Raw genomic sequence first — 21,758 nt, 5'->3', positions numbered from 1 at the left:
TTCTTGGCCCAGTCTGTTCAGGAAGGGATTGCCGTTGATTTCTGCTGGGGCTGAGAGAGTGTGACTTTGTTTCCAACTTCTGGTGACCCTATCATGTCTTTTCTTTCTTTCTTTCTTGGCATGTTTCTTCAGAGGTGGGGTTGCCATGATTGCTACCCTCAGAGGCTGAGAGAATGGGACTTGCCAGAGGTCGCCCAGTCAGTTTATGTGGCCCAGCCAACAGTGTCCCATATCTGCCCTCGCAACACTATGGGGCTTTCCAGACGGTCATTTGGGACGTCCTCCGGACGTCCCATTTTAAAAAAGGGGCGTCTCTTTTAGACGCCCCATGTCCTATTACGGACTCCGTCCGTACAAGATGGCGGCGCCCTTTCTACATGGGCGCCGCCATCTTTACGCATCGGACGCATAGCGTCCAGACGCGTCGCGCTGCTGCTGACGTAGCGAGCGCGCCCCTGGCGCCTCGCTACGTCGCAAACGCGACGCAAAAAGAAGCTCCATTTTGGAGCTTCTTTTTTCGGTCCGCGCGGGAGTCGGGCCGTCTATAGGCTCCGGCTCCCCCGCGGACCTTCTGGCGGCGGCGGCAGACCGCCGCAAAGCGGCGGTGTGTAGCCCGTTTCTGACTTATTGTGACTCTGTCACAGCATGTTGTTGGCCAGGTTTGCACAGAGGAGGTCTGCCTTTGCCTACCTCTGAGGCTGAGAGGATGTGACTAGCTCAAGGTCACCCAGTGGGTTTCATGCCCAAGCTAGTATACACACCCTGGTCTCCAGAGTCCTAGTCCAGTGCTCAGACCACTATGCCACACTGGTTCTAACAATTCAGGAGTCCTCTTGAACTGGAAAGCTGGGGGGGGAGGAGGCAGAGTGCATCTACACTGGAGGGATAATGCAGTTTGACACCACTTTAATACCCCTGGTTCTGTCAGACATGGCTCTGGCATTTGTAGTTGTGGTGGGATGCCAGCACTCTTTGGCAGAGAAAGCCCAGGATTCCCTAGGACAGAATTATGACACTTTAAGTGTTGTCAAACTGGATTGTTTTCTACTGTGTAGATGCACTCTATTTCTTACTTCCACCTTGATTTCCTCAGAATTGGAGGTTCTATCAACCAGAGGATTGTCTTCTCCCAGGTGTTTGCCAAAAGCTGGTTTGTCACAAACCAAAAACTGCTTAAACATGCAGTCAGCTGGTAGAACTCATTGCCACTGGACCAAAGCTTGGGAAAAGCCATCTTTTTGAAAGACTACAATTGCCAGACTGCCCCAGACAGCATGGACATTTGGAAAGTTGTGGTCAAACGCAAACAAACAATAATACAGAGATACTTGATCTAGCATATAAATGTTTTTTTAAGAACAACATTAAATGGAGGCAAGAACAGGAGCTTCATATTCCAGCTAAACCATGGAAACCAACTGGGTCACCTGGGGAAGTCACACTCTCTCAGCCTCTGAGGATGACCTCTCTGAAGAAACTTGCCAAGAAAACTCTGTGACAGGTTCGTCTCACAGTGTTGCCGTAAGTCAGAGGACAAAACTATCTGTGAAGGCCAAAAGTACAGCTTCTGTTTTCAGAGGCTGCTGGGGCTTAATAATAGAGGAAGGCTATCACCATCATGTCCTATTTGTAAACCTCTTGGAGGCATCTGTCTGGCGGCCCTTTTCAACGTCAAGCGTTGGACTGACAGCTTGTAAATCTTGTCCTCTAAGCATGTCAGAGAAGGCGGAAATACTTCTCTCTCCTCTGCAAAAGACCCCTGTACTATTCCCCACTAGCTAGCATATCACAAACCTCTTAAAGAATTATCTTTCAGATGATTGGGATAAATGGGGCTGAACAACAGATTGTACTGGTAAAACTTCCTCAAGTACAAGATGAGAAGGCTGGGGAGAATGAAAGTGGGCACACAATGCCTTGGCTTCAGTGACAATTTTCTACAGTTACGGAGATAAGAATGCCGTGTACCATTTCACTGCAACAAGCTGAATGACTTTTCTCTGCTTTGTTTATGGCTGGTAAGGTGAGAGTTTCTCTCCATTATGTGCCTCCCCAAACTCTGGTCTGCAATGCCTGACTTTCATTCATTGGATCTTGAAAATCAGAAGAACTTGGAAAGCTCCCCCCCCACCGCCAAAAATAAAGCCCAGCTTTTGAGGACTTCTTTTGGAACAAACCCATGGCCCAGATTTAGCCCCAAAGTGAGAAAACAAACAGAAGTAGAAAAACAGTTACACTTCCTAGTCTAGTACTGAAAGTTTAGAATATAGATACACTAAAACCAAGGAAAAAAAGAAGGCAAAACAGAGGTTGAGAAAAAGCCTTTCATCAAGCAGGATTGCTGTGCTACCTAGTCTATCTTCATCTTACTGTTTTAGGCCAAATATATATTTTTAAATTTAATATGGGAGATCAAACCTAAGACGAGATCCCCTGGTATGTTTCATTTCTTGCTTTACCTACTATCGTGGATCCCCAAGAAGGTTCTTCAGCTAATTAACTGGGAAGCTCCTTGTGCCCACAGGCATAAATGCAAATATATTTATCAACTAATAAAATCTTAATAAAAGTGAGGAAGGAACCTTCACGCAAATGATGGGTCTCTACATCGTTCTTCCATCTGCAGCCTCCAGGGGTGTAGCATGAATCATGGCAATAGGCCATAGGAGTCTAAAAATCTATAGCAACAAGTTAGCTTTAGCAGAATTTACCCTTACTAGGACCAGGTCTTTTGTAAAGTTAATGGATCTTAACTCCCCATTGAGGACCAAGTCACCCCATAATACTTTTCATTCTTTAATGACACACTGTTACTGGAAAAATCGGTTTCCCCCTCAATTCCATATCACTCACAGCTAAACTCAGAGGAAAGAGCAAAGCCAGAGAGGGTGCCAGATGACACCATTGTCTGGGCTCTTGCCAAAGTCCTGGCTCTTGGACCCTGGGAGTCCTGGTTCCACTACACTACTGGATGCTTTTTTGGCAAGCGACCCTCTCTACTGCTATCCCCAAGGATACAAAAATTACCTTACAGAGTCATCTGGTGATGTTTGCCTTTCTTCTGTTGGCTAAACCTCATCCTTGGAGGCAGCACAGGAGGGACACCACACAGATGCAGGAAGGAAGGCATCCTTCTGGGTTTAGTCATTCCCAGTGCAAAGAGGGGGAAAACCTCGAAACTCTGCTGATCAGAAACTTGGTGAAACATTCTCCATGCTCCTTTCTAATCCCTAAGGGGAATGGGGGGGTGCATGTGGTTGCAAGGGGGGGGGGGGGGGAAGGATGGACAGTGGAAACCAGCTGGAGGGAGACTACAACCCTTCTGAGCTGCCAACTCAAATTAATGTCTCATAAATTGGCATTCACTCTAGGTCAGTCTTGAGCAAACCCACAGGGCTAAAGTCAGTGCCAAGTAGGACTTTATGAAGTGAAGCAAATGTTCTCTCCAAAGATCCACCCACTCTGCCCCTTTCCCCTGCTTCTCCCCTTCCACCTAGGCCCACCACCAACACAAGCAGCCTGCAGCAGTGTAACCCAATGCCCTCCTATTGTTTCCCCTTCCTTGTGGGCTATATTTGACTCCCAGCCACACTGTTTATGTATGTGTGTGTGTGAGTGTGTATGCACGTGCATGCATACATTTTGGTATTCAGCACTTCATTCCCTAGATGCCCAGGATTGCTTACACATAGCTTTCATGGGCAGAGGTGTCTGTGTGTGTGTATGTTAGAGAGAGAAGAGGAATGGGAGGGAAGATGGGCAAGGCCTCATGCCAGTGTGGCTTCCTTGATAATTTTCCCGATTTCAGCTGTCTGACACCCTGTACTGGCTGGTTTTATTGAAATCTGGCTATAGCATAGAAAACAGGTTCCCTCTCAAATTGCACTCTATCACCACTTATCCCTGGACACAAAGGGGGACTGATAAAAGCAGCAATCACTCCCTCTTAGAAAACAGGGCAGGAAATATAGAAGGGATTGCAGCACTACACAGCCACTTCTGCTCTCTCTTTGCTGCGCACACATTCTGGTCAGGATTATGTAGGTTAATCCATGCTGGAGGGGAAGGGATTGAGGTGTTTATAATCTTTCCTTGGATTGGGCAGAGGAACTGATGTATTATGATGATCCTCCCTGAGACTGGAGTGGATAGTTTTATTTTTTGCTTCATGCAATGGGAAAGTGCTCAGTTTCCTGCCCCATGGCAAGACCACCCATGGCCATCTCACCCACACATCAACCAAAGTGTGGCAATGTTGCTTTTTTGGATTATAATTCCCAGGAGTTTATCAGACAAGGGGAATTGGAAGTATAATCCGATGGCAATCTGAACGCAATCATGGGGTTTAACATTATTGCATGATAACCCACTACACACAAATTTGGGCAATGGGAAGTCAGTCCAAACGCAACCATGTGTTTTCACGTTATTGCGTGATAGACTGCCACATACAAATTCGGGCAATGACATGCTATTTTCAGGCAATGAGGAGCCAGTTCGAATGCAATGCATATTCATGTAATTGCGCAAAACTAGCGACTTTAAGTGAATGCGTTCTGCCCCACTTTCTTTTCATTCGAATTTAAGAGAAATTCCTCCCGTTTGATAAACTCCCCAGATTTCTCAGGCAGTGTGGCCACCGACTTCTAGGTTCCTTAATCTGAAAGAATAATATCTCCAAATTTTGGATCAACCCATACAATCTAGATTACAGTGGGGGCAACTGCATACAAGTGCCTACAAAGTGAGGTCTTTGTTCCTTACACATTGGTCATCCACCCTCAAGCAGCTTGTGAATAGCATAGGGTTTTTTGTTTTGTTTGGTTTATTTGCAGAGGGCAACTCTGACTCTATTGCTAGAGATGGACAAATCTATTAGTTTTGGTTTCTCTTCATTTCTCGTGTTTTAAATTCAGTTTGTCCAAAATTTGGAGAGTCCTTTCAATATTAAATTTTATTTGTCACGAGTTATGATCTTTTCCTAAGGTTTGCATTAACATTCATGAATATTTCTCCTAGGACATTTTGCACCACAAAAGTATTTCTGCATGCTATTTTCCTAATTTTAATTTTTAAATCCTATTTTTCCACTAATATACCTATTTTCTTTGCACACATTCCTCTATCTTGGATTTCTTCACACACAAGTGTTAAACTGGCTTCACATTAGATGTCAACTGAACATTTTCTCCCTTTTCCTTACCTGGGATGTTTGATAGGGATAGGAAATGTGTGGCTCTTCAGATGTAACTGGGCTACAGTTCCCATCATCACTCACAATTGGCCAAGCTGGCTGAGGCTGATGGGAGCTGTATGCAAAAACTTATGAAAAGCTACAAATTCCTTAGTAGTATTTATAAACAAATAAAATGTCTTATGCAAAAGCCCTGTAGAAAATATAAAGTGTATCCAGATGCTGAAGACGTCTTTTAGCACTACTTATGTAGAGCTTTCAGTGCCTACATATGGCTACTTCTGCCATTATATTTGCTGAGTTCATGGCTACCTGCTTTAATCCCCAGTTATACCGCAGAATTCATCAGAGCTCTGCCAAATCATACCAAAATCCCATAATCCACATACAGAACCCACCAGATATCTACAAACAAGACACCTTCTACCACAACTGTTTCCAGCAGCTAGTATTCAGAGGTTTGCTCAGTGTCAAAAAGTTTAATTTTAGCAGTACATCTCTCTTAATATCTCTTTTAGAATTGTCACTGATAGCATTGTCACAATTAAAAGCAATGGATTGTCTTCTCATTACACTAATTTGAGAATAAGGCAAGGAAATAAAAAGAAAAAAAGCAAAGACTTGTAATACAAAACCAATATTCAGTCTTCTTTCTTTCTTGCCAAGGGTGGGGTACTTCTGACCATTTTCAAAAATACACTGAGATTTTTAAAATGTACAAATCCTTCTGGGGGAAGAACCCTATTAAATGTACAGGGGTGGTGAAACCCACATGCATTTCTGGAAACGGTTACTCTTTTGCAAAGACATATTTTCTATACACACACACACACACATTGTTTCCAGAAATGCATTTGTGTGTGTGTGTGTGTGTGTGTGTGTGTGTGCATGCGCGCATGTGCAAAAAAACATATTTGGGCACAATGTGGCACACACACACAAATGCATTCTGGAAACACTGTTGTGATGGAACCCCTCTCTAGGCCAGCCCTACAATTTCTGTCCTTGCTCCTTTATTTTCAAGGTCCACACAGACTGCACACAGAATCTGGTACTCTGATTATGGACAGGTGACTGTGTTGATCATTGCGTTTACCATGGTAAATGTGACCAGTCTCTTTATCAATTCTTAAGTAGTAAATTCAGGCCCAGTTGTAAAAAATAAATAAGTAAAATTTTACTATATAATACACAGAGTTAAACAAGAAGTCCCTGAGTTCGTTCCTCATTCACACCTCCCAAAATCCTATTCAGATCTTCCCTTGTCTCTGACTGACCTAACTCTATTAATGTACAACTCCTCCCTATCTGACACCTGTTCCTTTTGTAGATAAGCCTCTAGTCTGTATCCTTTTTTGCCCATAAGTTCCCCTTCACAGCATTCCCTAAACTGTGACTGGTTGACTATGACCAGCTTGCCCAGATTCTCTCTTCACAATTGTTTTTTTCTACAAAACCCCAATTTTGGACCAAACAACTTTGTCTTTCAATGTATATGTTCCAAAAACAGTTTGGGACATGCAAATACCAGGTGAAAAATGCACAGAAATACTTGTTTTCTATAGTAATGAGGAGAAATCGGAAAATTATTTGTCCTCACCCGTAACGATGAAATAGTAAAATATTTACATTTCTACCCAGCCAAATATCTTCTCTCTAGTCACTGACTGGAATCAAACTTCAACAGCTACATATTAATGAAAGACTACATCACCTAATATTCCCAGGTAATCTCTCAAGCAAACATTTACCCTGCCCAACTCTGTTTAACTTCCAAGAACAGATGGGATCAAGTGCCTTCAGGACAATGTGGCAGTATTTCAAACTTACATTTTTTTTTTCTCATTTGTTATAAAAAATTACTTCCTTTAACATCTTAAAACTACAGTATTTCAAATGACGACGCCCTGGCAACCCAGACGCTTTAAATCCTCCTTGATTTGTGTTAACATTTTATTTCAAAATGGGAGGTGCATCTTTCTGTTTACTCCCAAGCTTCCCCCTTAAAACTGACACAATCTCTGTGTGAACAAGGTGTGTACTTCATCAAGCCAGTTCATGTTTCCCAGGATCGATAAACAGCTGAGTTCAATTGGATTATAATCTCAATAAATATGCAAAAGTCTGTAGTATTCATACCTTGATCAGTATTGACTTCTGCCTTCAGATACTCCTTATTCTGTAACTACTTTTCAGTTCCAGCCCCATATATGGTATATCTAAGTCTAAAGACTTTAAACCACTATACATTTTTGATAATTGTGTCTATGGCTATTCTTATTGCACAACTCCCTCTCATTGCTGCCTTGTCTTGGATGTATGATTAGCCCACACCTTGCCATTGACAGAAAAACCTGTCAATACATTCCCACTCGCACTGGTATAGCACTAGTCCTCAGGTGCACTGCTCATGTCCAGGCTATTTGGCAGACCATACCTCCGTGTATGAACTGGCCTGGGCTCTGTGATCCTCTGGAGAGGCCCTTCTCTCTGTCCCACCACCATCACAAGCACAGTTGGTGGGGTGCTGAGAGAGGGCCTTTTCCATGGCTGCCCCTGGAACGTGAAACTCCCTGCCCAGAATGGCCCCTTCCTTGTTGGCCTTTTGCCAGCAGGCTAAGACCTACCTGTTTAGACAGGCTTTAAAAACATAAATATTTGAAAGCATGGGATGGGGTGGCATTGTATTGTTTTAAAGTATTTTTAACATTTTAATTTTTTAAATTGTATTTTATTCTTTTCATATATAACTTGTTTTAATATTGTAATAATTTGATTCTATTTTAATGCACTGTTTTTTTAATGCTTTTAATTGTACTGTTTTTTAATGTTGTGAACCTCCCTGAGTCCCTGTTTTGGGGAAAGGGCGGGATATAAATAAATAAATATCCTTACTACCCTTCTGACGCCAGGTAAAGATGTTCCTGTGCAGTCAGGCCTATTAAGTTGAGAAGGACTGGGTTTTTAATGCTGGGCTATACAAATTTTAATGGTTTGTATTTTAATATATTATATTTTAATTTATAACTGTTTTAATCCTTTAAATTGTTTAATTGTTTTTTAAATGTTATATTTATGTATTTTAATATTTTGTATTGTTTTTAAGTTGTATTGTTTTATACTTGTTTGCCATCTTGAGTCCCTATATTGGGAGAAAGGTGGGATGTAAGAAACTAAAATAATAAATAAATAAATAAATAAATAAGTCCTCGTGTATGGTAAATTACTCCTCTGACAGTTCAGGATTATGCAGTCATGTGTTGTCTCCTCTCTCTGCTGCCCACCCTTCCCATCACTATTGCAGAACAGCTTTTTCTCCTACTTTTATTTATGTATTTATTTAGATTAAAAAAAAAAACCACATTAGCCTAACTTCAGAATTGTATTTTGAAAAAAACAATCCCCCCCCTCCACACACACACATAATCAAAAGGCACACTGGGTAAGGCATAGGGCAGGGAGGCACAGTTAAGGGTGAGGATAGAAGAGAGTGTCAAGGGCCAGCAACAAGCCAGTTGCACTAATAAATTGACATGTGGTAGGGAGTGCTTCCAAAACAGTATGTATGCACTTACTTTCATGAATGAGCTAGTGGCCAGAATGGGGGTCATATGATACTCCTAAATTTGTACTACACACTGTATTAAATACTTTGCATGGAATGAAGCCTCATGTTCATTCTTATTTTAAAGCACTGATCTGGACTGGGACCACCACATAAAGGTAAAGATTGCACCTTTTCCCATAGCTTTCTTTAAAAATATCTTCTTTGCATGATGATGAAAAATACAAAACTGGGGGGGAAATATTAATGCCGATAGTGTTCCCACATGGGAAAAATTTAAAGGGGAGGGATGCCTGGGATTGGAAGCTTTTGAATCCTATGAGTAGTGGTCCTGATCTCGATTGGTTACTTATGTGAAAATAAGAAATAAAATTAAAATCAGCTTTGTTGTTGTTACTGTGTGCCTTCAATTTATTTCTGACCTGTAGTGGCCCTAAGGTGAACCTATCACCAGGTTTTCTTGGTAGAATTTGTTCAGAGAGGGTTTGCCTTGCTGTCCTATGAGGCTAAGAGAATGTGGCTTGTCCAAGGCCACCCCATAGGTTTCCATGGCTGAGCAGGGATTCAAACACTGGGCTCCAGAGTCATAGCCCAGTGCTCAAACCACTACACCATACTGGCTCATACTAGCTGCACACTATATATTTAATGCAGAACTTGGTAACATTGTTTTTGGAATTTGCTGTTGTTAACTGCCCTCGGGTCAACCCTGACTCATGGCAACCCTGTGGATGAGACATCTCTAAGCCCCTGTCCTCCACTGCTCTGCACAGAACCTGCAAGTTCAGGCCTATGACCTCTCTGATTGAGTCTATCCATCTGGCATCCCGTCTTCCTCTCTTTCTGCTACCTTATATCTTCCCTAGTATTATCATCTTTTCAAGTGAGCCATGCCTTCTCATGGTATGGCCAAAGTATGACAACCTCATTTTTGTCATCTTTGCTTCCAGGGAGAGTTCAGACTTGGTCTGTTCAAGAATCCACTTTTATATCTTTCTGGCTGTCCATGGTCTCCTCAGAACTCTTCTCTAGAACCAAATCTCAAATGAATTTATTTTCTTTCTGTCAGTTTTCTTTACTGTCCATCTCTCACACCTGTACATGGGGAAGAGGAATAGTATGGCCTGGACAATTCTGACTTTAGTGCTCAGGTGAATATCTTTATGTTTTAGGATCTTGTCTAGTTTCTTGATATCTGCCCGTCCTAGTCTTCTTATTTCTTGACTGCTATCTCCAATCTTATCAATGTTTGATCCAAGGTATGGGCATTCCCATAATCCTGCATGGTGGCAGAGGGATGTGGGAGTTATAATTCAAAAAATTAACTTTTCCAAGCTTTGCATTATGTATGTAGCATGTGCCTTTGCTCTGAGCTTAGCGGTGGCAGACTAGGCCTGGGAATCATGAGGCCCTCCATATGTTGTTTGACTGCAGTTCCCAACATTCCTTAGTTACCATTTAATGGGCTGACTCAGAGTGCTAGGATTTCTGCTTCAACAACAATTCCAACCCCTGAGTTAGAACATGGACCTGTATTATCTTAAGAGAATCCTCCAGTATTCTTATATTCATGACCAAGGCCCCCTCCCAAAAGAGCCTACAGTATTTCCTGCAATGGAAGTCTGCTAGAGATTAATTGTCTATTTATTGCCTGTTACCATAGCAGAATAAGGGGCCCACCCACAGAATAAAAAGACTGTGTAAACCAAGAGAAAGAAATCATTTTTGCTTTGCTCTAGGACAGCAATACCAGCTCACAATTCCAGAAGTGGTTCCTGGAAGCCAGAAGGGAGTGTTAATGCTCTGCAGACTTCTCTGTGCCAGCCTAGCTGAAAAAACTGTGCCCTCAGGCTACAATAAATTGGATGTGAGAGGAGCGCTGGTCGGATTTCATAGTGCTTTTATTACAAATGAAGAGCAATATTATAATTAGCATGCTGACTCAATACTGATTGAATCACCTCAACTTCTACTTGCAAATGAAACAGTAGGGAAAGATTTGGGACCCCTCCCCTTCATACCTCAGAAGGAACACTGATCATGATCAGCATCTCACTGCCAGAATAAGAGCTGAGTTGGGATTTAGTAAATTGAATATGAGACAAGTACTGGTTGGATTTGATAAGACTTTTATACCGAATGAAGAATAATATTATAATTAGCATGCTGACTCAATAGTGATTAAATCGCCTCAACTTTTACTTGCAAATGAAATAGTAGGAAAGATTTGGGACCCTTCCCCTCCATAGTGAAGAAGGAACACTGATCATTATCAGCATCTCACTGCCAGAATCAGAGCTGAGTCACACTTACCGCAGGCCCTGAAACATCTGTGTGAATAATAAAACTTGAAAAAATTAGGGTTTGGGATTATATCTCACTGATTCCACCAGGCAGCATGACCAATACGCTGACTGAGGGATGCTGGGAGCTGTATTCCAGAAACCTAACTTTTAAAAGCTTTGTGAGTGGTATCTATGTCTGGTGGTTTTTGTTGTGTGCCTTCAAGTTGTTTCCAACTTATGGCGACCCAAAGGCGACCCTATAATAATAAAGTTTTCTTGGCAAGATTTATACAGAGGTTTGCCATTACCTCCCTCTAAGGCTGAGAGCATGTCATAGAGTTGGAAGAGACCACAAGAGCCATCCAGTCCCACCCCCTGCCATGCAGGAAATCCAGATCAAAGCATCCCCGACAGATGGCCATCCAGCCTCCGTTTGAAGACCTCCAAGAAGGAAGACTCCACTACATTCCGAGGGAGAAATGTGTTCCACTGTCGAACAGCCCTTACTGTCAGGAAGTTCCTCCTAATGTTGAGGTGGAATCTCTTTTCCTGCAGCTTGCATCCATTGCTCCGGGTCCTAGTCTCTGGAGCAGCAGAAAACAAACTTGCTCCCTCCTCAACATGACATCCCTTCAAATATTTAAACAGAGCTATCATATCACCTCTTAACCTTCTTTTCTCCAGGCTAAACATCCCCAGCTCCCCAAGGCGTTCCTCATAGGGCAAGGCTTCTAGACCCTTCACCATTTTAGTCGCCCTCCTTTGGACACGCTCCAGTTTCTCAATGTCCTTTTTGAATTGTGGCGCCCAGAACTGGACACAATATTCCAGATGGGGCCTGACCAGAGCAGAATATAGTGGCACTATTACTTCCCTTGTTCTAGACACTATACTTCTATTGATGCAGCCTAAAATCGCATTGGCCTTGTTAGCTGCTACATCGCACTGTTGACTCATGTTCAACTTGTGGTCTACTTGGACTCCTAGATCCCGTTCACATGTTGTCTCCTTAAGCCAGGTGTCCCCCATCCTATATCTGTGCATTTCATTTTTTCGCCCTAAGTGCAGTACCTTACATTTCTCCCTGTTGAAGTTCATTTTGTTAGCTGTGGCCCAGCTTTCTAGTCTATTCAGATCATTTTGAATTTTGATCCTGTCCTCTGGAGTATTAGCTACTCCTCCTAATTTGGTGTCATCTGAAAATTTTATAAGTATGCCCCCAATTTTTTCCTCCAAGTCATAGATAAAGATCTTGAATAACACTGGGCCCAGGACAGAGCCCTGTGGAACACCACTGGTTACTTCTCTCCAGGATGAAAAGGTGCCATTGTTGAGCACCCTTTGGGTTCGTCCGGTCAACCAGTTACAAATCCACTTAACAGTTGCCTTGTCTAGCCCACCTTTTACAAGCTTGTTTGCAAGAATGTCATGGGGAACTTTGTCAAAGGCCTTACTGAAATCAAGATATACTATGTCCACAGCATTCCCTTCATCTACCAAGCTGGTAATTTTATCAAAGAAAGAGATCAGATTTGTCTGGCATGATTTGTTTCTCTGAAACCCATGTTGACTTTTTGTGATTATGGAATTGCTTTCTAGATGTTCACAGACTCTCTGTTTAATTATCTGCTCCAGAATCTTTCCTAGTACTGATGTCAGACTAACTGGCCGATAATTTTTTGGATCCTCTTTCTTCCCCTTTTTGAAGATAGGGACAACGTTTGCCCTCTTCCAGTCTGCTGGGACTTCTCCTGTTCTCCAGGAGTTTTCAAAGATTATTGCCAATGGCTCCGATATTACATTTGCCAGTTCTTTTAATACCCTTGGATGTAGTTCATCTGGTCCTGGCGACTTAAATTCATTTAGATTAACAAGGAATTCCTGTACTATCTCTTTACTTGTGACTTGTCCAAGGTCACCCAGTGGGTTTCATGGTCAAGCTGGGAATCAAAACTTGGTCTCCTGAGTCACAGTCCAACCCTCAAGCCACTACACCATGCTGGCTCTCTGATGGTTATTCATGTTTGGTGTTTATCCATGGAAAAATAGTATTAGCATGCATTGTTGATTTAAACAGCTTACCCACAAACATTTCTGCAATTGGCCTTTACACTGATTTTCAAAGCATGATTACTTGGGAATAAGGGCCATTGAATTCAGTGGGGTTTGTTTCTGAATTCAGATGCCTCAATGAGAATTGATAGGTTGGTAAGTCCAAGACATGTTTATTAATTGCATCTGCAAAGGTGTAAACAAAAGAATCAGTCACAATAATATTCCCTGGACAAGAAAGGATGATGTATGATTCAGTCCTTACTGGCACAGAAATAGGAATGTGTATGTTATTTACATACAAATGGTTATGTTCCATGAGTGAGAAATAGCGGTGATTCATATAAATATTCAGGTAGGACCCAACAAATGATACAAGTAATGTGTGCTTGTGAAATGTTGTATGGCATCTTTTTTTTAAGGAGAGAAAAGAAGAAAATAAACTTTTCATTCTCGTATGTCTTGGGGTTAAAAAGAAATGCATTTAAGGGAATAAAATGTTCCAGCTGATTTTATGAACTGCCAGAAAATAAATGTGGAGAAATAGAAATGTCATTTGGATATTTAAAAAATAAATCACGAACTACAGCAACATATAATGCAACCTCCCACAACCCCTGTACATGTTTACCTCATCTGGTAGAGCCCTACATTGTACCCACACTATGTATTTACAGTGCTTTGATGCTATTACTTCATCCTATGGAATCCAGGAATAAGTAATTTGACAGGGCACTTAGAATACTCTGCTTAGAGAACTTTAATTTTATAATTTAAAGGATTGGACTACATTTCTCTAACAGGATTCTTTCAAACTTCAAATCCCAGGATTGTATAGGATGGAGCCATGGCAGTTAAAAGTTGAATTAGACCACTGTAATTTTACATTGTCAAATGATATATGGGAAGAAGAAACTGAAGAAGATGAACCCCAAATTTTGGAAAGCAAAGTGAAAGCCGCACTCAAAGCAACTGAGAAAGATAAATCACCATGAACAGATAACATACCAATAGAACTGCCACAGAGACAAACTCAAGGATAGTTCTAAATAAAATCTGCAAACAAATATGGAAAATAAAACAATGGCTCACAGACTGGAAGCAATCAATATACATCTCCATGCACAAAAAAGGAGACACAATAGATTGCAGTAATTGCAGAAGCCTGGAACTGATTTCCCACACAAGCAAAGTCATGCTCAAAATTGTGCACGAAGGCTCCAACCATATCTGGAGTAAGAAATCCTAGAGGTGCAAGATGGATTCAAGAAAGGAAGAGGCATTAGCGATCACATTGCAAACATACAATGGATAATTTAGTGCACCAGGGAATTCCAGAAGAAAAACTGCATGTGCTTTATTGACTACAGCAAAGATTTCCGCTGCATTTAGATCACAAAAAGCTATGGCTTGCTCTTAGAGGAATGGGAGTGCCGCAACATCAGATAATACTGATGTACTTGGGACAAGAAGTTGCAATTAGAACAATGTATATAAAAAAAGAATGGTTCCCAATTGGCAAAGGGGTCCAGCAAGGTTGTATACTATCATCCTATTTATTCAACCTGTATGAAGAAAATATCGTTTGCACAACAGGCTTATATTCAAAGGAAGGAGGAGTGAAGACTGGGGGAAGGAACATTAATAACCTAAGATATGCAAATGACACAATACTACTAGGAGAAACCAACAAGGACCTGGAGTAATTACTGAAGATGGACAAGGAGGAAAGTGCCAAGCTAGGATTAATGCTGACCATTAAGAAAACAAAATAATGACCACTGAAGAGCTACAAAAATTCATCCTAGATAGCAAGGAAATTGAAATAGTCAAAGAGTTCACATGCCTTGGATCAAATATTGACCAGAATGGAGACTGCAGTCAAGGAATCAGAGGAAGACTAGGACTGGGAATGGCAGCTATGAAAGAACTGGACAAGATCCTAAAGTGCAAAAATATAACTCTTCAGTTGCTATGTCTCAGATAGTCTAGGATACTGCAACTGCTGAAACTTCCCTCCATCTCTTTCTTCTACCACCAATGTTTGCAATTGTTCTTCTTCAAAAAAAGGAGCGTAAATCCAATTGCTATCCTAACTAGATTAGACCCACTGAATATACAAAAGTGTCAATTTACCAGGAGATAGTCAAACATTTCTGATGCCTTAGATCAAACATTGACCAAACAGAGACTGCAGTCAAGAGATAAGACAAAGACTAGGAATGAGAAGGGCAGCTATGAAAGAACCGGACAAGATCATAAAGTGCAAAGATATAACTCTGAAAACTAAAGTGAGTATTGTACAAGCCATTGTATTCCCCATCACAATGTACAGATGTTAGAGCTGGACAGTAAAGAAAGCTGATAGAAAGAAAATCAACTCATTTGAGATGTGGTGCTGGAGAAATGTGCTGAGTATATTGTGGATGGCCAAAATGACAAACAAATGGGTTCTAGAACAGATCAAGTCCAAAGTCTCCCTAGAAGCTAAGATGACTAAATTGACTAAATGATTAGAAGACATGATTCATTAGAAAAGACAATGATGCATTAAAAAAAAAAGGATGTAACAGATAAGGAAATAAGTTATATTTATTTGTTAGACTGTGGGTATAATTAATTTCTTCTCTATTAGACATAGTTATTTAATATAATAAGATCTTTACACTAGATAAAAATGTATGTATTAATAATGTAAATATTACAGACTGCTGAACCCATTCATGAAGAAAATACCTTAATTTATGATATTGCTTTGGTGTTTTTGCTTGTTGTTTGTTTCATGTGGCTTTTTTTTCTTTTTCTTTTTTCTTTCTTTAATGTTTTTTTAATGTATTACTGTGATATTTTGTGTGTGATTTATGTATGTAATGTCTTTCTTTAATAATAAAAATTAAAAAAAAAAGAAAAGACAATGATGCTAGGGAAGTTAGAGGGCAGTAGAAAGAGGGGAAAATCACACTCCAGATGGTTAACACAGGAGATTATGGCACAGTTTAAACCAATTTACCGCTGCCGAATTCAGTTTGAATTCGGGATACATCTGGATTTTATTGCATGGATTTTTGAAGCCAATGCCACTGGGCTGGTACATCCTGGGTAACATCTGGCTAGAATCCGAGTTCAGCCATCCTCTTTTCAAAGCTTCCCGGCTTTGCAAATCGGCCAGCTGAGCTCGGATTTTAGCCGGATGCTACCCGTGATGCACCCGCTTGGCGGCATCGGTGGCAAAAATCCATGCGACAAAATCCAGATGTATCCTGAACTGAAATTGAATTTGGCAGTGGTAAATCATTTTTTTAAACTGTGTGATAATTTCCGTAATCAGAGTCTGCGGGACCTGACCAGAGCAGTTGAGGACAGGGGATCTTGGTGTTGTCTCATCCACAGGATCACCATGAGCTGAGGTTGACTTGAGGGCTGTTAACAACAACAACAACAAAAATTTTGCAGTGTAGATACATCCCTAATCTGACAATCAGAAATATTTCCTCCCCTCAGGTCTCTCTTTATTTCCATCAGAATTTTTTTTAATTAGTAGAAATAAGAGTGTTCAACAGATGCAAAACAACAAAGAATGTAAAGCCTAACAAAGGTATTACAGCACAAGCATTTGTGAAGTCCACTTCATCAGTTACGTCTATGTTCCATTACCTTTATATAATTTGGCTGCTATTTTTATAACAGCTAGAAAACATACTGGGGGGGGGGGGGGAGAAACATACACCTAACAGTGCCTGGGTTGTATTCATAGATCTTTGCTAGGGTAAGTATGAAAAGCACTGATGAAATCCAGACTGTTTATGTTATAACCTGAATGTAAAAGGATTGCATTAAAATGCTGACTACAACTTTTTTTTAGCCTAAGAATTCAGTTAATAATAATATCTGAGCAGATTCTTCCCAGCCAGATGTTTATGGCCTGCTCAGTGTGGCAGAAAGCCGATTTCAGACTACATGGCTCCTTGGCCATGAAGTGATCCTGTGAGTAGGCAGTAATGAACTCTGTTAAGCACCAGCCATGTCCTAAGGTAAAGTTGTACCGCCACTGCCTGCCCAAACCTGCCCCTATAAACAACTAAGGCTTAATGGGGAAAACAGTGTTATAGATTTCATAAGGTTTCTCTCTAACGCTGCAGAAATCCGTTCAGCAGAAAGAACAATACTCAAAAGGCCACTTTCATACACTCCTTAGACTAGCAGGGATTTAAAGGGACACAGGCCAAACTCTGTGACACAGTGGATCACTAGACTAACAGTGTTGTTGAAGATGAGTGAATGGACAACTCCATGATGAGAATTCCCCTCCCTCTCTCTGCATAGGAGAAATTCTTCCCTCTGGTCCAAAACACACTGCAAAAATAATCCACTTTGAGACTGCTTTAACTGCCCTGGCTCAATGCTAGGGAATCCTGGGAATTGTAGCTTTATGAGACATTTAGTCTTCTCTGTTGGAAAGAGCTCTAGTGCCACAGTAAGCTACAGTTCCCAGGATTCCCTAGCACTGAGCCAGGACAATTAAAGAGATCTCATACTGGATTATTTCTGCCACATGTTTTGGACCCATGAGTCACATACAGGTGAAGTTGCAGTTATTTCCTTCACACATCAAAAAATACAGCCCCGCATAGACAAGTGTATAACATAGTGATACAGTATTAATAACCTGCCTTTCCTCTAATGGGCTCAAGGTGGCAGATATGGCTTTCCTTGTCCTTACTTTATCTTCACGACATAGGATTTATCCTGTGACATAGGTCAAATGATTGGCCTAAGGTCACCCAGTGACTTTTGTGCCTCAGTGGAAATTACAGTCTGAGTCCCCCAAGGTCCGATCCAGCACCAATATATTCCACCAGCTGTCATCTCATGTTGACTTAACACTCACCCTGAGGCCCACAGGTAATTCATTACATCGCTAGGTGTACAGTAGTCTTCGCTCAACTTTATCCTTTCTGTCTCCCAAGACACACCTATCCATTAAGTTTTCTCTTGAGGTATATAGGTACCATCTTGGAAAAGGGGAATCTGAAACTTCAGTTGGTAGATAAATGCAGCTGTCAGTGTGCAGAACCAGGCAAGTTATCACTTAATAGCATTCTCTATCAACTGAAATGGTTATCAATAAAACTTTCAGGTGAAATTAAAAATGGCAGTGATTAGTGGTGGGACTGCATGCTCCTGTGAGGGAAGAGGCTATGTCACTGATAGTAGTGTTGCTGGTAGGAACTCTAGTTTCAGATAGACTTTTGCTGAGGAGTCAGACAAAATGTGCCAAACAGCTAGTGGGCAGCAGTAGATGTGAGGGGTAACACTGGCAGAGGATCCCTCATAGACAATGGCAGTGGCACCATAGCTAAAACTGATTAGTACTGCACAGAAGAAGGCAATGATAACCCTCTTTTAAATGTCTACTACCTTGAAAATCCTATGATGAGATAGTCCAAAAAGAAACAAGAGAGCTACTGTAGTACAGTTAGAAGATGACATTCCCAGATCAGAAGATACTCAGTGAGCTACTGTGGTGCAGCAGAGGACAACTACAAGTAGTGCTGTGGCTACTGATGTAACTGGATTCAAGCTGAAAGGACACTGATCTGCTCAGAGATGAAACGAAAGCCTGAAGCTGTACGACACATATTATAGGGGCATCAAACATGAGAAGCAGGAATAAGAGAAAGTTAGCCATAGTAAAACAAACAAACAAACAAACAAAAAACAGAACATATAAATGTGAAGTTGAAGGCTTTCATGGCTGGTATCCATAGTTTTTTGTGGGTTTTCGGGCTATGTGGCCATGTCCTAGAAGAGTTTATTCCTGACGTTTCACTGGCATCTGTGGCTGGCATCTTCAGACAAACCCACAAAAAATAAAGAACATATGAACATTGCAATACTTGGAGTGAGTGAGCTAAAGTGGACAGGAATGGGACATTTTCAGTCAGAAAACTACAGTGTTTTACTGAGGAAATGAAAATCTAAGAAGAAATAGGATGGCATTAATAGTGAGGAGCTATATAGCAAAAAATGGTTGGAGGATATAATGCAAAAGTCTGATAAAATAATATTAATAAGACTTCAGGGAAAACCCATCAATACCACCATACTCCAAGTTTATGCTCCAACTACCGAGGCAGAAGGAGAAATAGAAAGGTTCTATGCTGGAGTCTCCCATGCAAGCAAAGTGATGCTCAACATTTTACAGTGAAGTCTTTTACCACATATGGAGCAAGAAATACCAGCTGTTCAATCTGGTTCAGAAGAGGAAGGGGCATGAGAGATCATATTGCAAACATACATTAGATTTTGGAGTGCACCAAAGAATTTGAGAAGAAAATCATCCTGTGCTTATATTGTATTAATCAATCAAGCCTTTGATTACATAGCTCATGAAAAACTATGGCTGTCTCAAAAGAAATGGCTGTACCACAACCTTCTGTTATCCTAATGTGTAACCTATAATTAGGACAAGAGGCTACTGTTAGGATAGAATATAGAGAAACAGAATGGTTTCCAGCTGGCAAGAGGTCAGGCAAAGCTGAATTTTATCAAGCAATTTGTTTAACTTGTATGCTAACTGTATCATACATAAAGCTGGATTTGACATGGAGGAAGGAGGTGTGAAAATTGGAGGAAGGAACATCAGCAGATATGCAAATCACACCATACAACTAACAGAAAACAGCAAAGACTTGGAATGACCACTGAAGAAAGCTGAGTAAGAAAGTGCAAAGGTAGGTTTATAACTGAATGTTAAGAAAACAAAAATAATGACAACAGATCAGTGGTTCCTGTAACGGGGCGCATGCCCAGCTGACCAATCAGGAGGCAGCTGAGGGCCAGCCAATGAAATGAGGGCTGGGATCAGTGAACATTCCGGGCGTCCGTTGGGGATGGGCAGTTGGAATGTTGGCGGTTATGAGGCAGTTAGAGGGTTAGAACCCGAGAGGGAAAAGGCTGGAGGAGAGGTTGGGGAAGACAGTTGATAGGAGTATGTGCAGAGAGGGACAGGAGTTAAATTAAAGAGTCTAGAAAGGAGAGACTCTATGTAACCAGACCCAGGTAGAGGGGTTTGAGTTACTAGTTTGGTTGAGATATAGAGCAGCCGTAGGGGCAGGGATATTAAAAGAATTACCCAGAGAGGGACAGAGAAGTCCTAGGGTAGATAAAGAGGATAGAGGGGAAGAAAGGAACATAGTAACGAGGGGAAGAATACATTTGTAACCAAAAGGAACGCGCCTGAACTAACTTCAAGTCATATCTGTTAAGCAACTTGTTCAATAAAGTTCATATGGGGCTGGTTCTCACTGGCCTTTATGCCGGGTTACCAATCGAATCCAAGGAATGGCATTCCTATTGGAAACCGAATTAACTCTAGAACAGTTCTAGAGTAACCCGCAATCGTTCCCACTTAAAATCGAATCGTAAAGCGGGTTTTTATTTGATCCGTGTTATCATCATTTAACGCGGCTTAAAAAAATAGAAGGGTCGAACCTACATTTTTCTCTTGATTCGGGACAGGAATCGGAGTATTTAAATAGGAACCATCAGCCTCTGAAATCGGGTTAACTGGATGGGAGGTACGGAGTGCGATGGGCTGGCCTGGGGGTGTCACCTTCTTTGGTCTCTTTCTGCATCGCCAGCGCCATTTTCTTCCATTCGCATAGACTTTCCCCCCCCGGTGGATTGCAACCTCCCCTCTGTTTGAGGAGAACCACTGAACACCATTTGTAACGGAGAAAGGCTGGATGCACAGCAATCTGGGGGGGAAATAGAGCCTTTCCTTCTCTCTTTCCCAAACGGAATCTGGGGAGACATAGGAAACCCTGGATGTGTGTGTGTGTGTGTGTGTGTATTCCACTTTATCTCTATCCCTGGAGACTTCTGCCCTCTCCTCTTTTGTATTGTGTCCTCCTTTCTCTCCTGGATGTCTCTTGCTCTTGCTTTATTCGGCTTTCACTCTCTCCTCTCTCTTAGGTCTGCCGCCTCTTGCCTCTGGGATCGTTCTCTTTTCCCCTTTTCTGTCTTGTGTCTCTATCCCACTTAAACCCACTGCCTTCTCCTCCTTGATCCCATTTTCCAACCCTGGGCTTTGGATCCAGAGTCTCTACCCACTTAAACCCACTGCCTTCTCCTCCTTGATCCGATTTGGCAAACACACACACACACACACACACACACACACACACACACACACTTTAGATAGATAGACAGACAGACAAACAGACAGGCACACACACATGATTATATATATACTGTATATATATATGTGAATTTGTGGAACCGAGGCTCTTTCCAGAGGAACTATGGGATGGCTCCCAAGACAGCCTTGGGAGCAATCTTCCCCAAAGATTCTCTCCCTATGGGGCGGCCGAAGTGAATCAGGGGAACCGAGGCTCTTTCCAGAGGAACTATGGGATGGTTGTGTTTGTTGTGTTTGTGAGACATTTATCCTCCTCTGCCAGAGAGTGCTGGTGCCATAATAAACTACCATTCCCAGGATTCCCTAGCACTGAGTTATGGCAGTTAATATGGGGAGACACAGAAGAGGATGAATAAGCACCTCCTGATTGGCTCTTTTAAAAAAAACAACCGCAAAATTTATAACTAATTAAAAACGGCCAGGTAGTGGGAACACAGGTACAGGCTACATTGGTGAATG

The sequence above is a fragment of the Sceloporus undulatus genome, chromosome 1 (assembly GCF_019175285.1).
Source record: "Sceloporus undulatus isolate JIND9_A2432 ecotype Alabama chromosome 1, SceUnd_v1.1, whole genome shotgun sequence".
Taxonomy (NCBI): domain Eukaryota; kingdom Metazoa; phylum Chordata; class Lepidosauria; order Squamata; family Phrynosomatidae; genus Sceloporus; species Sceloporus undulatus.
The sequence above is the reverse complement of the archived record's forward strand: the minus strand, read 5'-3'. Positions refer to the sequence as shown.